The sequence below is a fragment of the Poecile atricapillus genome, chromosome Z (genome assembly GCF_030490865.1).
Source record: "Poecile atricapillus isolate bPoeAtr1 chromosome Z, bPoeAtr1.hap1, whole genome shotgun sequence".
NCBI classification, from domain to species: domain Eukaryota; kingdom Metazoa; phylum Chordata; class Aves; order Passeriformes; family Paridae; genus Poecile; species Poecile atricapillus.
In genome coordinates this window covers 15,047,627-15,061,744 of record NC_081289.1, presented here as the reverse complement: position 1 = coordinate 15,061,744, position 14,118 = coordinate 15,047,627, and the positions used below count along the sequence as shown (strand labels likewise).

At 47.0% G+C, this 14,118-nt stretch overlaps 1 long non-coding RNA gene across 2 annotated transcripts; it reads right to left on the bottom strand.

Moving 5' to 3' along the window:
• Window positions 1–1,333: 1,333 nt before the first annotated feature.
• Window positions 1,334–12,827, bottom strand: LOC131572869 (uncharacterized). Of its 2 annotated transcripts, none has more exons than XR_009276065.1 (4): window positions 10,628–12,827; window positions 8,805–8,986; window positions 2,038–2,162; window positions 1,334–1,673 (listed from the first exon to the last, which is right to left on the bottom strand). It is a non-coding gene; the product is annotated as an uncharacterized LOC131572869 (long non-coding RNA). The 2 variants fall into 2 exon arrangements; XR_009276066.1 differs by having other exon boundaries at window positions 10,677–12,827.
• Window positions 12,828–14,118: the final 1,291 nt, after the last annotated feature.

The window sequence follows — 14,118 nt, the reverse complement described above, 5'->3', positions numbered from 1 at the left end:
GGCTGCCTGACTGGTTCCTCCTTTAAGTGAAAAGAATTGTTTTGCCTCTGTATTGTCATTTGAACTGGAAGTGCCAAGCAGCCAGGATTTTGAAGTGAGTCAAACTTGGTGCAAATAGAGAAGCCTCTGTGTGTTATCAACTGATGCTGGGTTTTTTTCCGAGTTGTTTCTCAAGTTGACAAGGCAGATTGCAGATGTGTTTCTACGGGACTCATACAGTACCATGGCTGTAAGACTGGAAATGGGAGTGGGCGTACTGTCACAAACTTATTTTCACAGAAGAAAAGTATGGTGAGATTTTGTCCAGTTGGCTGAAGTGTGGCTGTTCAGCTGACAGTGCATATATGTGCATATCTATCCCCTATTTGCATATTTTAGTATAATTAATTTTTAAACTTCTGCAACTTCTATTTAGCTGATGTGTAACCAGGTAAAATTGGTATATTAACCTTTTCCCATGTGTCTTGGCCAGCAAAAAGACACTATTTTTTACGAACAAGCTCTGTTTTATGTGATGAGAGTGAGTACATGAACTCGTGGGAACTAAATCTTCAGTTTTAGTAAACAAGAGAAACCTTATCTTACAGGCCTCTTAGTTTCTGTAAGGTGGGGTACATTAGAAAGTATCAGCATTAATTCAGTTCAACAGCAGGAATAATTTTTTGCATTTATTATAAAGATTGCTGCAAATTGGATGAGACAAGCATCTGTTGCTGGGTGGTAAATGGTGGTTTCCCTTCATGCAGCTGTGCTAAGCAGAGCACATTAAAACCCCCACAAAACAAACCAAACCCAAATCAATCACTTGCCAGTGCCTTCCATCTTCATAGGTAAGTGCTGAGCATGGAAACACCTGTGAGACCTCATTTATCTTAAAGATAATCACACCTTCAGCACTGATAATGCATCTGCCCGGTGAGCCTGCGTGGCTTAGTCCTCAAACCAACTTCAGGGACACATGCCTTGATCTTCTTGTGTGTCCCACATCCCACGTCTGCCTGATCCATCAGAAAAAGGGTTGGTAAATTTTCATTGTTAAGGCAACAGTTTTTCAGAGCCCAGGGCTGTGGTAACTGTGTCCTAAGGGCTGTTGCTGGAGAAAAGAACTGCTGAGAAGTGTTTGATTTTACAGCAAGACAGCTGAATAGCCATTAGTTTAAAAGTTCCAGTTATATACAGAATAAAAACCATCTCCTTGGGATATTTCCCTCTGAGCTCATTGTAGATTTTTACAGTACTTTAAACAAGGTGGAGACGTTTGTCCCTTGATTGTTTTCAGGGGTTAGGAGCAAAGTGCCTCTTGGGCACATCTCACCTGGTGCTGGGGCAGAGCAGGAACCCAGATCCTGCAGCACTCCCTGCTGTGACCGATAAAAGCCTCTGCATAGTTTTTGGGGAGCTGTACCAATTTCCCTTTCTTCTGTGGGAAGATGGTTTCATCCTTGCCTTTCTCACCTTTAGCAGGGAAGTCACATGGCCACTTCTTCCCAACCCAGCTGCTTTGGGAAGTTGGGTGGTGTTTTCTTTTTTTGTTTTTTTGGGAGTGGAGGGAGGCAGACCTGCATGTTCCCATGTTAATCTCACATACCTGCCTGGGGACTTGGGCGCAGACTCTTCCTTGCAGCACACAAGACTCCACAAGGTAGCCAAAACCTTCCCGGTGCCTTGGGAACCTTAGAATTGCAGAAACATGTAAGAGTTTGTGTCAGAAGAGAGCTTAGAGATCATATTGTTCCAACCCTCTGCCATGGGCAGGGACACCTTCCACTAGCCCAGGTTGTTCCAAGACCCATTCAGCTGGGCCTGGAACACTTCCAGGGATGGGCCAGCCACAGCTGCTCTGGGCAACCTGTGCCAGGGCCTCACCACCCTCACAGGGAACAATTTCTTCCTGATATCCAATCTAACCCTGCTCTGTGTCAGTGTGAAGCCATTCCCCTTGCCCTTTCACTACAGTTCCTGATGAGAAGTCCTCCTCTGGCTTCCCTGCAGCCCCTTCAGCTACGGGAAGCTTCTGTGAGATGTCCACACACCAACCTGCCCTTCTTCAGGCTGAACAGCGCCAACTTTATCAGCCTGTCTCCACAGGGAAGATGGATGATCCATGACTCCTGTGACTCCATTGACTTCAATGACTTCTGGACAGCTGTGTCATTCAGCCTCTGTTGAGAATGAAGGAACTGAAATTAAGGTTATTTGGAGACCCCCGTGGGGGGATCCCCACCCCCAGTCTGGGTGCTGTGCTCTGGTGTGGGTGTGCTGGGCTGGTTGGAGCAGAGCCCCAGGGAGCACGGGGGCTTGTCCTCTCCTCACCACAGCAGTGGGAACACTGGGAATGCTGCAGGGCTGCGAGCCATCCCACACCCGGCGTCAGCCTGCTGTGCCAGCTGGGCTGTTTACACTCAGTCCCATTGCAACAGCAAAGGCTGAAAATATTTCCCATAATTTGTGTTTGCTCTTGTTCGCAGAAGAGTCATGACTTATTTTTACAGTAACCTCACATTTTGAAAAAGCACCTTCCTGTTTGTGTCCTTTTGGTGTCCTGTTTGTCCCTGTAGTGGCAGAGGGATACGTGCCCTCCCAGCCTTCGGAGAACAGGAGATGGGACTCGGGAGAACCACTCCGCTAGAAATCTCTGCTGATTCATTTCGCTAATGGCTCAGGAAGAAAAGCCCTTTGTGTACTGACGGCTGAATATCAGCCAACGTATCATAGACCAAAAGTCATTGCCTTTTTTTTTACTTTTTTCAAATTAGGCTCTCCTCCCTGACAGAGCTGCTTTCCTGAGTCATTCCACTGATTATAAACACTAAACTCTGTCTGCACGGAGGGAGGAAATGGAAAGGGAATCCCCATCTCCCTGTCTCCCTACAGCAGAGACTCGCCCTGCAGTGCTGAGCTGCTCCCACGGGAGAGCCTCTCCATTGGGGAAGAGTGAGTAACCGAAGGAATATGTATCTCTCTCTCTACTGTGGCTAAGAAGCAACTGGGTAAAGGTGGAAAAGTGAGGGTGAAGTGAGCACAATGTGGCTGGTCATAGAGGGTACAAATTGGGAATGGAGGAATGGGTTTAGTTCCTCTCTGACAATTCCTTGTGCAATGAAATAGTTTGTGCCCCAAGGCTGACCACACTGAGCCTCCCTGGGTGAGAGGACAGGACATGCAGCCCGAGGTGCATTGGGAAGAACAGCTCAGGGAATGATCCTGCCCCTCTGCCCAGCCCTGTGAGGCACATCTGGAGAGCTGTGTCCAGCCCTGGGCTCCTCAGCACAGGAGGGACAGGGAGCTCCTGGAGCGGGGCCAGCAGAGGCTGCAGAGATGATTTAGGGCCTGGAGCATCTCTGACAGGGAAAGGCTGAGGGAGCTGGGGCAGTCCAGGCTCGAGAGGAGCCCCAGCTGAGAGGGGCCCTCAGCCCTGGGTGTCCCTGTGAGCAGGGAGGGCTCAGAGCAGGGCCCAGGCTCTGCTCCGGGGGGCCCAGCAATGGCACCAGAGGAACGGGCAGGGACTGATCCCAGGAAGTTCCACCTGGACATGAGGCAGAACTTCTGTCCTGGGCAGTGACTGAGCACTGAACAGATTGTCCAGAGAGGGTGGGGAGTCTCCTCACTGGAGATACTCCAGAACCATCTGGACACAGTCCTGGGTCCTGTGCTCTGGAGCAGGGAGGTGGGACCAGTGACCCACCATGGTCCCTTCCAGCCTGACCCATCCTGGGATTCTGTGGAGCTGCGAGTGCAGACTTCAGTGACATCGTTCTTTTGCTTGGGTGCTGTGAGCCAGAGGGTCTCCAGCAGCACCTCTGGCATATGGAGAAGAAGGTGATTGCATCTGTGAAAACACAGAGCTCAGAGGTGCTGCCCTCCAGGCTGGAGGAAGGTCGCCAAGTCCTACAGGGATTTAAAGAATCATTTTGCTGTTTTTGGCAATGGCATTTTCACCAGGCTTGGCTTTAGTGAAAGCTGTTTTTAGGAGTGTTTGCTCTGGAGCCTGAGCAGGTTCCAGGCTGGTGGCAGGACTCCTCCCACAGGCAAAACTCTTGGTCAATTAAGTGCTTGGACCAACACCTTCCATCCTGCCCTGGTTCAGGGACTGTAAGCACAGAAAAAAAAATTAGGAGGAAGAAAAGAGGGAATTCCCTATTCTGCTCTGAAAAGTGACTGTATAAATGTGATACTGCTGAATAAAATACTAAAATAAAATTGTTTGTTTAACTTCTTGGATCTGCAAAACCTGAGCCAGGGGAAAATGAGTGAGGAATTCTTGAGCCCACACAGTATTGACTAAATTAAGTTTCTGGTTCAGGAGCACCTTTTGGCCTCAAAGGTATTTGCACAAAATTAGCTACAACATAGTTGCCCTAACATAAAAAAAGAGTTGTTATCTAGAGAGGTGCAGAGGCAGGCTTGGAATTCTCTGGGACTTTTTTTACTGGCAGTTGTGTGCAGAATGGAAAATATCCTGCTTGGAACAGAGCTGGCAGGCAGCAAACAAAACCCAACTTAGAGACTTTCCATGGAGTAGGCAGTGACAGGAAGCCCTAACACAGCCACATTTTAGAGGGTAAAACAGCACTTGAAAAGTCTAAATGTTTCACTTGAAAAAATGCAGAAAATTAGTCAATAATTCAAAAATTAGGGAAGGCTGCTAGGAAGGTACAACTTTTTTTCTTTTTTCTTTTTTTTTCTTTTTTTCTATTTTTTTTTTCCTTTTCTTCAGCCTCTTTTGTCCCTGTGCGCATTTGATCTGGTAAGTAAAGACTATTTTTAGCTCAAGAATCTCTGACTTGCCTCACAGCACTTAGGACCTGAAGCAGGAGAACATCAATGTACCTTCATCACAAAATTGTTTTATCTCTACCTTGAATTCCTAGATTTGTTCCATAGAGACCCCAAGATCCTGCCAGAAGGAAAGCAGATATCTCACAGATCTTTATTGCAATGCCTGTTCCTCTTCATGCCAGCATCATCTAAGACTGCAGTCTTAATCTCACTTGTGCTCTGCTTCTGTCTGGGGTTTTTTGGTGTTTTGTTTGGGTGGTTTTTTTTTGTTTTCTATTTTTTAGTAAATGAAAAAAGCTAGTGGGGTTGTGCTGCCACATATTGACTATCAGAAGGTTGGAGTCCTTGATTTCATCATCTAAACTAAAGAACCATGTACTAGACCCTGTTGTGGTGCCACCATTTCAAGCTGGGAGATCCCTTTGTATATTTTACACTTTGTCTGACCTCCTGTATGCCCAGGCCATTACATTTTCTCCCAAATCTTACCTGTTCCTTATTCCCCACAACCTGCTGTTTTCCCTCACTTTTATCCTCATATCTGTGCTTTGCATTTGCCTTCCCTGCTCTGGTTCTAGCACTGACCCTCTCCTATTTTCTCCCCTTACTGTCCAAGCCCCTGGCTTCAACTTCTTTTCCCCTGATCTAAGTCCCACCTTGTTCCTAGCACATCCTGCTCCAGGTCCCAGCACAGGACAGCCAATGGAAGCTTTCCATGCTGCTCCTAGCAAACGCAGGGAATGATGTACTGCTGTATTTTAAAATTTTGCCAGAAAGGGAGTAGGAGTAAAAGGAGAATGTGTGTAGGCCCTACCCTGCCTTTTTGGGTTACAGTGGCTAAGGCTCTCTCCCAAGAATTTTGGGATGGCTCTCTCACTTCTTGGTAGCTCTAGAGACTGGCACAAAGAAAGGAGTTGCTGAGTTGTTCATGGGGGTCTCCAGGCCTTTACGGAGACAAGAGCAGTTGTTGGTTGCTATAAAGATGTTTGTTGTATGAATGCATCAGTCTCAAAGGCAAAAATCCAGAGAGTTCAAGTCCTTGCTAAAAGCTTTTGGAATAAAGTCCTGAATTCTGAGCAGCAGCTTCCCAGCCTCGAGTTCTGTTGGCCCAGACAGCATAAGCAGTTGCAGTTTTTCTTAAGGTAATGATGATGAGGTGCTGTTGTTGTTGTTCTTCTTCTTTGAGAGTGTGTGTGTGTGTATGTGTGTGTGCCTCTTCTCAATACAGGGAATTAAATTTATAAATCATCCAATCAGCTAAAAACACAATTCTAAAACATATACCAGTCTAAGCTTAATTCACAAAAGCAGTTTTAGTTTTACCTAAATCCTACCTACAGAGGTGTTTAGGTGAATAGTCCTATCTGTTCTATCTAAGAATGCAAGCTATCTTGCATTCTTATCTGGGACTAAGTTGAATCTGTGAAGGGTATCATTACTGAACTTTAAACTAGGCCTTAGGGCTTTTCACTGGCTAACACAGACTCTTAAGGCATTTAAGCTATATTTTTACTTACTTAAAACTAAAACCTACACTCTTACTTCAATATCTATATGGTTTAATATATTTTAATTCTTTTCTCTCTCTGGGGGACTTCAGAGAGGCTTTTATTTCAGATTCCAAAAAGGAGTCACTGTTATCAAGGGATTTTGCATTTTTCTGTGGAAAAACAACAAGTGTTTGACCCCTCTGGGAAGCTGCTGAGGAGTGTTTGGTATCAAGCTGAGAGAGAACTGATATGAACCAGTTACCCAGGAGGGCTGACTACAGAGAAAGCTTCCCGGCTGCCTTACCAGGTCACCTGAAACCAGATCAGTAAGTTTGGCACAGCAGACACATGTCCTGGGATGGAGAGCTGAGCACTTAGGTTACCAATAAGGATCCCAAAAGCCTGTATTCTGTGACGGCCTTAGCTCCAAAAACCCCAGAATGAGGCACCTTGGTCTGGGGCCATGCCTGAGCACAAGGCGCCTCCCAGCCAGGAGTGGCTGGGACAACAGGAGGAGGTAAAGACAGGCTAGTGATCCACCAGGATTATCTTTTATGTTTCCTTCACTTGCAACCTCGTGTTCCCACACTCCCCCCTAAAGACAAATCCCTGCTTTAAATCTTGCTACATCCATTCTGTTAGTGCTTCACAAGCCCGGGGTTGGCAGAAGAAAAAATGGGCAAATCCAAATGAGACCAGCAAATCCACAGGATGTTGTCCAGGGACAGAGGGTTATTTCCAGGTGTGCCTGAGAGACTGGCACCTCAGGATATGTGTCAGTAGCCTGGCTGCTTGTTGGGCTGTGCCAGGTCTGGTGCTTTCAGGTTGTAGCTCATCAAAGTGTCCCTCCACAAGGGTTCATGTTCCCCCCTATGAAGCTGATAGCAGAGGTGTGCAGGGCACCTGGGTGAACCAGAGCCTTGTGAAAAAGGGAAAAAAGCCTGGTCTCCTCTTCTGATTGTGCATGGAGAAGAAATTTGTGTGCTCATCTAGAGAGATGGGTGAGGGGGATGCATTCCCTGAGCAGACAAGGGGCTCTGGGGGGGATCTGCTCTATAAAACGCCCTTCCTCCTACCATGTGTTTGAGAAAAATTGCCTCTGGACTGCCTACACCACATCCCATCCTCCAGGCAAGTCTGTAGCTGTCCATAAGCATCTAGGAAGCACCCTCCTACATAGGGAGACCTTCCCAGGGAGGCAAGTCAGGGCACCTCCTCCTGGGGGCAAGCCTGAGGCAAGAGCCACTCAACTCAGCTCTGACCAGGCTCAGGAAATTTGTTTTGCATTAGGGAACAGCTCCTGTTCCCAGGCAGAGCCCGATAACTATCTGCACATTTCAGGGGCCTGTGCCTGAGTGTAGGAAGCTCTTGAGCTTTGCCTCCTTAGTCCCAAGGACAAGCTTAGGTGCCCAGATATTTTAGTGACTTCCCCTCCTGGTCTATCAGGACTGTATGGATGAAGGTGTCTTCCAGAAGCTCACACTTTCCTTTCTAAAAAGCCATAGACACCTCTCTAACAAAAGGCAGAAACCATCCACAGCTCTCAGGCACTGCTTCTAAAACACAGTCTTCAAGTTAAATGGGTGTTTTTTTTTTTTTTTTTTACGTACAGGCAAAACAACATTTCTTCAGCTACAATAATTTTTGGCAGTAACCAAAGATTCTTCAGTACCCAAAAAAAAATAAAAAAATCTTCCATTCACCTGGAGGAAGGCAGCAGAGGAAGTCTTAGCCCAGACACTTGAACTCTGGAAATGATGAGGTACTGACAACAGAGTCCAATCACAAAAAGCAGGGAAGAACTGCTAGGACCAGCTGCAGGGCTAATTTTACAGATAAATGTAACTTTGATTGTAAAACAAACCACTTACAGAAGAAAAATCTACACTGTTTAATAGAAATCTTCCCCAGGAGTGAGATGGGAGCTTTGCCAGCAGGCACAAGGGAGGAGATGCCATCAATGGTGAGCAAGGAATTTGCTGTTCTGGGAAGGGATGTGGTCACTTGTGTCTACAGGGCTGGAAAAACAGAGGTGACAGCTCATGAGATGCACTGACAGGCTCAGGAAGGGGAACTGGTGTCAGTTTTTCCTAATTGCAGTGCCGAGCCAAGGGTGGAGCAAGGTTGGCCCTCACAAGGGAGAGCAGCTCACTGTGTAGGGGACCTTGGCATGTGGGATTAACAGTCCTTGATGGGAGCAACCTGCCAAGTGGTGCTTGCTGGTTGCTCAGCTTTCCTGCCCTGTTTTTACCTTCACTTTTGTTTCTTTTTCCACAATTAAGTCCTGGAAGAGGGCGCACTCTCCTTCACCAAGCCATAAAACACCAAAGGAACTGTATTGTTTTTCACTGATAAAGTCCTTCTGACCTTGGCTACTAATGGGCCACCATGCAATCATGACAGCCTGGGCTGCATTAACATGATCAGGCTACAGGGCTTGTCTAACCTGGGAAAGAGGGGGTTTGGTTGGAGGGGGGTTCATGGCAACCTTCCAGTAGCTGTGGGGAGGCAACCAAAAAGAGCCAGGCTGCTCACCATGGTGAGACAACAGGCACAGGTTGAAACCAGAGAAGTTCAAACTCATGAGGAGGAACCTTCTTGTTAGGATGCCATCCCAGCAGGAGGCCAGGAGATTGTGCACATTCCATCCTTGGTGGTTTTCAAGATCAGTTAGGTGCAGGCCTGAGTAACCTGCTCTGACTTCATGGCTGACCCTGCTATGAACAGGAGGAAAGGCATCACTCACTCGCCTCACACACTTGCCATTAAAACATGATCTGCACAATCAGGAGGGGGGTGATTTGACTCAGTTTTCCCTCTTCCATCTATTTACACCATACTTGCCACCCTGGTTTCTTTTCTATAGTAATTTTTGGTGTGCATACCATGCACAAACCTTTAGCTCAGTGCTGAGGACAAAGGCTGCAGCCACAGACTATGCATGAGGGGAATAAGTCCCTTCCTGTGCCTCACCTAACGGCTGAAGGTTTATAGGTCTTCCAGGAAAAATTTTAAAAAGAAGGAAAATAGGAGTAAAACCACAATGAAAATAATTTTCTTTACTTGGCGGTCCAGTGATGGCAATGATTGAGGGTGTACAACTCAAAATGGCCTCATGCTACAAAAGCACCTGCCCTGTAAGGGCAGAATCCCCTTGTATTAAAAATCAGGATAAGCAACTGCCCCTCAAACTCACACTGCAAATAAAGCCATTCCCCACCTGTGGAGCAGCCACCCCACGGCACAGCACAGCTATGTGGCTTCTACCTGAAAACAGCAACAGACCCCATGGCACCCCTGATTTTTCTGCATTCACCCCCATGCAGAATAAAGTCACAGAGAGCTGCAAAGAAGTAACTAATCCCACAAAAGAAGAGGACCTTTTTTGAACAGCCATCACAACCTTCCCCATCTTTTTGCACTCACACTGTGCAAGTGGCCCAAGCCATGAATCATGACTTGCTAAACACTGGCCCCACCTCTCCTCTGCTGTGCTGCTGATGATGGTGGGATATCACCTGAGCCATGGCCATATCGAAGTCCTTGCTGAGAACTTGCTCTGCTCTGCATCTCCACTGTCAGGATATTTAAAGCTGTTCATTTTAATTACAGACCTGAAGCTGAGCTGAGCCTGTGGGTCTGGAAAGGGCTGGTGAGGGCTCCCCCAGCTCTCCACAAGCAGAAGCGTTGCTGGCACAAGCTGGAGACGCAGCCAGCCTGAAGCTGAAAAACCTGTCCCATGGTGCAGCTTCCCCAGCTCTCCTCCACCCTGCTTTCCTCACACACAGCTCTGGAGCAGCAGCTGGAGATGGCAGCTTTCAACCAGCAGGACCTGCCCTGCTGGTGTTGGAAAGGGAATGGTGGTGCTGGTGGGGCAGATCATAAGTGCAGCCACCCAGTGAATGGCAAGGCAAAGACTAAAGGCCAGCATTAGAACAAGGCATAAAAGGTCAGTTCTCAGCCCCAGCCTGAATTTCTATTGATCCCAAAATCGGCAGTGAGAGAAGAGGAGGCATTCAGCATGCCATGAATGGCTGCCTTGTGGATTCATTCTGTGGGAGCCACGCATGTGGAAGCCTGTGTCCAGCAGTGGAAAAATCTCATTTAACTATTTTTGTCACTGCCAGCAGTGCTGGCAAATGTCTTCAGGTTCTAGGTTCAGTTAAAAGTGCTAATTAAAAAAGTGCTAGTTAAAAGTTAAAAGATAGGGCTCAAGGTGCTCACTGCTGGCAGTTCAAATTGGGTCATTTCCTGAGAGCTGTCAAGAGGCAGAAACTGAAGAGGTGGCTATTTTATAATCATAATTATACAGTGGCCATAAGCATAAACCATCCCCTAAACATAGAAACCCAACAAACCCCAGCTTGGGCTGTGCTTGCACTCTGCAGCTGGAACAGCATCTCTCACCCAGGGACAGCAGGCACTGGTACCCCTGGGACATCCCTTATGGGACTCCCAGATCTCTCTCAGGCAGTTCAGGATGAAAAAGATGCTGGAGCAGTCGGAGGGAGCCTTGGCAGTGCGTTAATCACAGCCTGCAGATGGAGGCTAGCTGGGCAGCTCCCTGCAGAGACGTGCAAGTGCCTGCAAGAGAAGAGGGCGGGGCTCAGCCTGAACTTCATGGCACACCCCCCATTGAAACAGCGTCTGACTCATACTTATCACTGCCATTTTAGGCCCCACTGTTTTTTTTCTCCCTCCAGGACAACTGCTCTGAGCCTAGCTTCTGCAAGGTTTGCTTGGGCTTGGAAATTCATCTGAAGAAAAATAGCGGAGAGGTACAGGGAGTTCCTAAAAAACTGTCTGCAAGCACTTGCTATTTTTTTCTCTTGGTGGGTAGAGAGGGAGCAGTATAGTCATGACTTAGAGAGCGTGTCATATAAATCCAAGCTTTTCTTTAGGAGCTCTTCTGGAAATCACCCTGCAGGTAATGACATCCTCCCCTTCTGCAACACATCTCTACACCCTCTATGAGTAAGACTGTTAATCGCTGAAACATAGGGATTTAAGATTTTGAAGTGTACAAGAGGATAGAATTTATTCCAACCATCCCAATGTGTCAGGCCTGCCCCTCTCTTTCCCCTGTAGCCAGCTGCTTCCCACACCCTTTCCCCACTTCATGGGCTCACTGTAATTTTTTCCTTGTACTCAATTATGGTGCTCATATGTCAGGGCTGCTCTAAAATGACAGCATGCTGTACCACAGACGACATTCCCAGTTCCATTGTAAAGGAGAAAGATGTTTCCCAGCAATAAACTCTGTCCACGGTAAAACCAGGCTCTCCCTGCCCTGATACACCTTCCCACAGAGCTGATCAAGCAGCTAGCTGGAGATTCCCTCCATTCCTGAGGCAGGCTAGCTCCAGTTTTCCAAAGTAAGTCTAAAAATCTTTCTTCTGGCAAAATTACCTTGTGGATAACAGAATACAGCCTTCCTCAGGACTTCACTGCTACATCCTTCCCCTTAGCCAAACACTTATTTTCTTAAACTCTTAACAGGCTGTTTCCCAGTAGAAATCCCCATATTCCAATGGTGCTCTGTTACAACACAAATAGTCACATCTTTTAGTCGTTTGGCTTTATCTGTCCTTATTTTCCTTGCAGCAGCCAAGGGGTACAGCTGACAGCAGCCTTGGAGCAATTCCCATCCCTGGAAGTGTCCAAGGCCAGGTTGAATGGGGCTCTGAGGAACCTGGGCTAGTAGAAGGGTGGATGGAAGGAGATGATGTTTGAGGGTCCCTTCCACTCCAAACCATTCTGTGATTTTATGATTTAACAGTCTTACAGTGTTTTATGTTAGTCCTTGACAGGACTTAACAGTTAGCATCTCTTCTACCATTCAAATCCAAAAAAGTATCTAGACCAGAATTGCTCAGATCCTATAGCTATTTGTTACCCACAAGCAAATCCATAGAAAATATAATACATAGTGTCACATCTGGCCACAAACCATACCTACTTTAAGCAAATTTACAACAAAGAATTAGCAGCACCTGTATGTAAAGAAGAAATCTGCTTTTGTTTGGAAACAAAGCTGCTTAAGCCCTTTTTCTTTCTGGAGTGGTTTCTCACATTCCAGGGAAGCTTTAAGGTCTTAACATAGCTGCACCTTTGTTTACTGATGGGGACAGATACAAAAGTAAAACTTTTACTTCATATTTTCTATGCCATGTTTTTCTCCATCCTATCTTTTCCTCCCAACAGACATGTCATCTCCAGAATAATTTTTCCCTGCTCCTTTTTTTCCCCCAGCATCAATACTTGCTTCTCTCCTGGCCCTCTGAATCTGGGCAGACATATTCCTCAGAGGGATCCTTCTCTCCCTCCCTCCTCCAGTATTTCACTAGTGTCAGTCACTTCTGCCACAGCTCTGACATTGTCCTAAGCACCATTTCCCCTTCAGTATTGTAATCCTCCATTCCTGTTTTCCAGAACAATCTATCGTTATGCCTTTTGCTTCTCTGTATTAACCTCACAACTAACATTCTATTCCTGATCTAACTCAAAGACAGGAACTTGCTCCCTGCTCAGAATCAGTGCCACACACTCAAGATTTCTAGGGCTGCCGTTCCTTAGAACCCAATTCTTCAGGAAATTTCATCACAACTGTTTTCAGAAGGTGAAACTTGACATGTAACCCATCAATATTCACTACTGAAGTAGTACTCATTCCAAACTAGCCCACAGGTCTGAGGCTGAGTGCAACCAGGTTTTGCATCTGTAGTCCATATTCTTGCTAAAAGGAAAGAAATACTTAAGTAATAAAGATCAGCTCTTCCCTCTCAGGTAAAGCAAGACTTACTTACCCGTCTGTTGACTCCTCAGAAAACACCAAGCCCATGCAGATGTTCAAAAGAAGGGTAAAATATTGGGCCGTAGTGCATAAAAAACCACATGTGGATTAAGGGTGGGTATCACAGAGGCAGAGTGTGGCATAAACACTATGGGGAAGGCAGCAGCCAGGCAAGCCGAAGACTTAATCCCAGGAAACCCCTCTCCAGCTTCAGTAGAACACCTGAACAGGGGCACATATTCACTTCTGGATCTTCAGCTGAAGTGGATGCCAGCTCAAGAGCTGCCACTGCAGCCACTGCCCAAACCTCATGATCTGGGGTGCTGAGCTTACAGCCAAGTTCTCCCCCTAGTTACAACCTGCTGGAATTTGTTGGACTCTGGCAAAAGCTGCTGGACTAGAGCCACAGCAGATGTTGGCAATCTGAATACATGCACCACATCAAGCATGGCCAGGAGGACCAGGGCAGTGATTTTCCCTCTGTACTTGGCATCTCAAATCCCACATCCAACTTGGGTCCCTCAGTTCAATAAAAATATTGGAGTGCTGGAGCATGTCCAGGGAAGGGCAAAAGAGTTGGGGAAGGGTTTGGAGCACAAATCTGATGAGGAACAGCAGAGGGAGCTGGGGAGGCTCAGCCTGGAGAAAAAGAGGCTCAGGGGGAACCTTCTGGCTCTGCACAACTCCTGGACAGCTGAGGGGTGGGTTGGGCTCTGCTCCCAGGGACCAAGGGACAGGACAAGAGGAAACAGCCTCAAGCTGTCCCAGGAGAGGTTCAGGTTGGATAGCAGAAGAAGTTGACTGAAAAGGTGATTATTCACTGGAAGAGCCTATCCAGGGAGGAGGTGGTCTTCCCATCCCCAGAGGCGTCCAAGGAACAACTGCACATGGCAATCAGTGCTCTGGTGTGGTTGACAAGGGGGCTATTGATCAAAGGTTGGTCTCTATGATCTTGGAGGTCTTTTCCAACCCAAATGACTTTGTGAACAAGAAGCAAAAGAAGTTAGTAGTGAACTTTCTTGATGGTTGACAGTGGTTCACTGCAGCTCTTCCAGG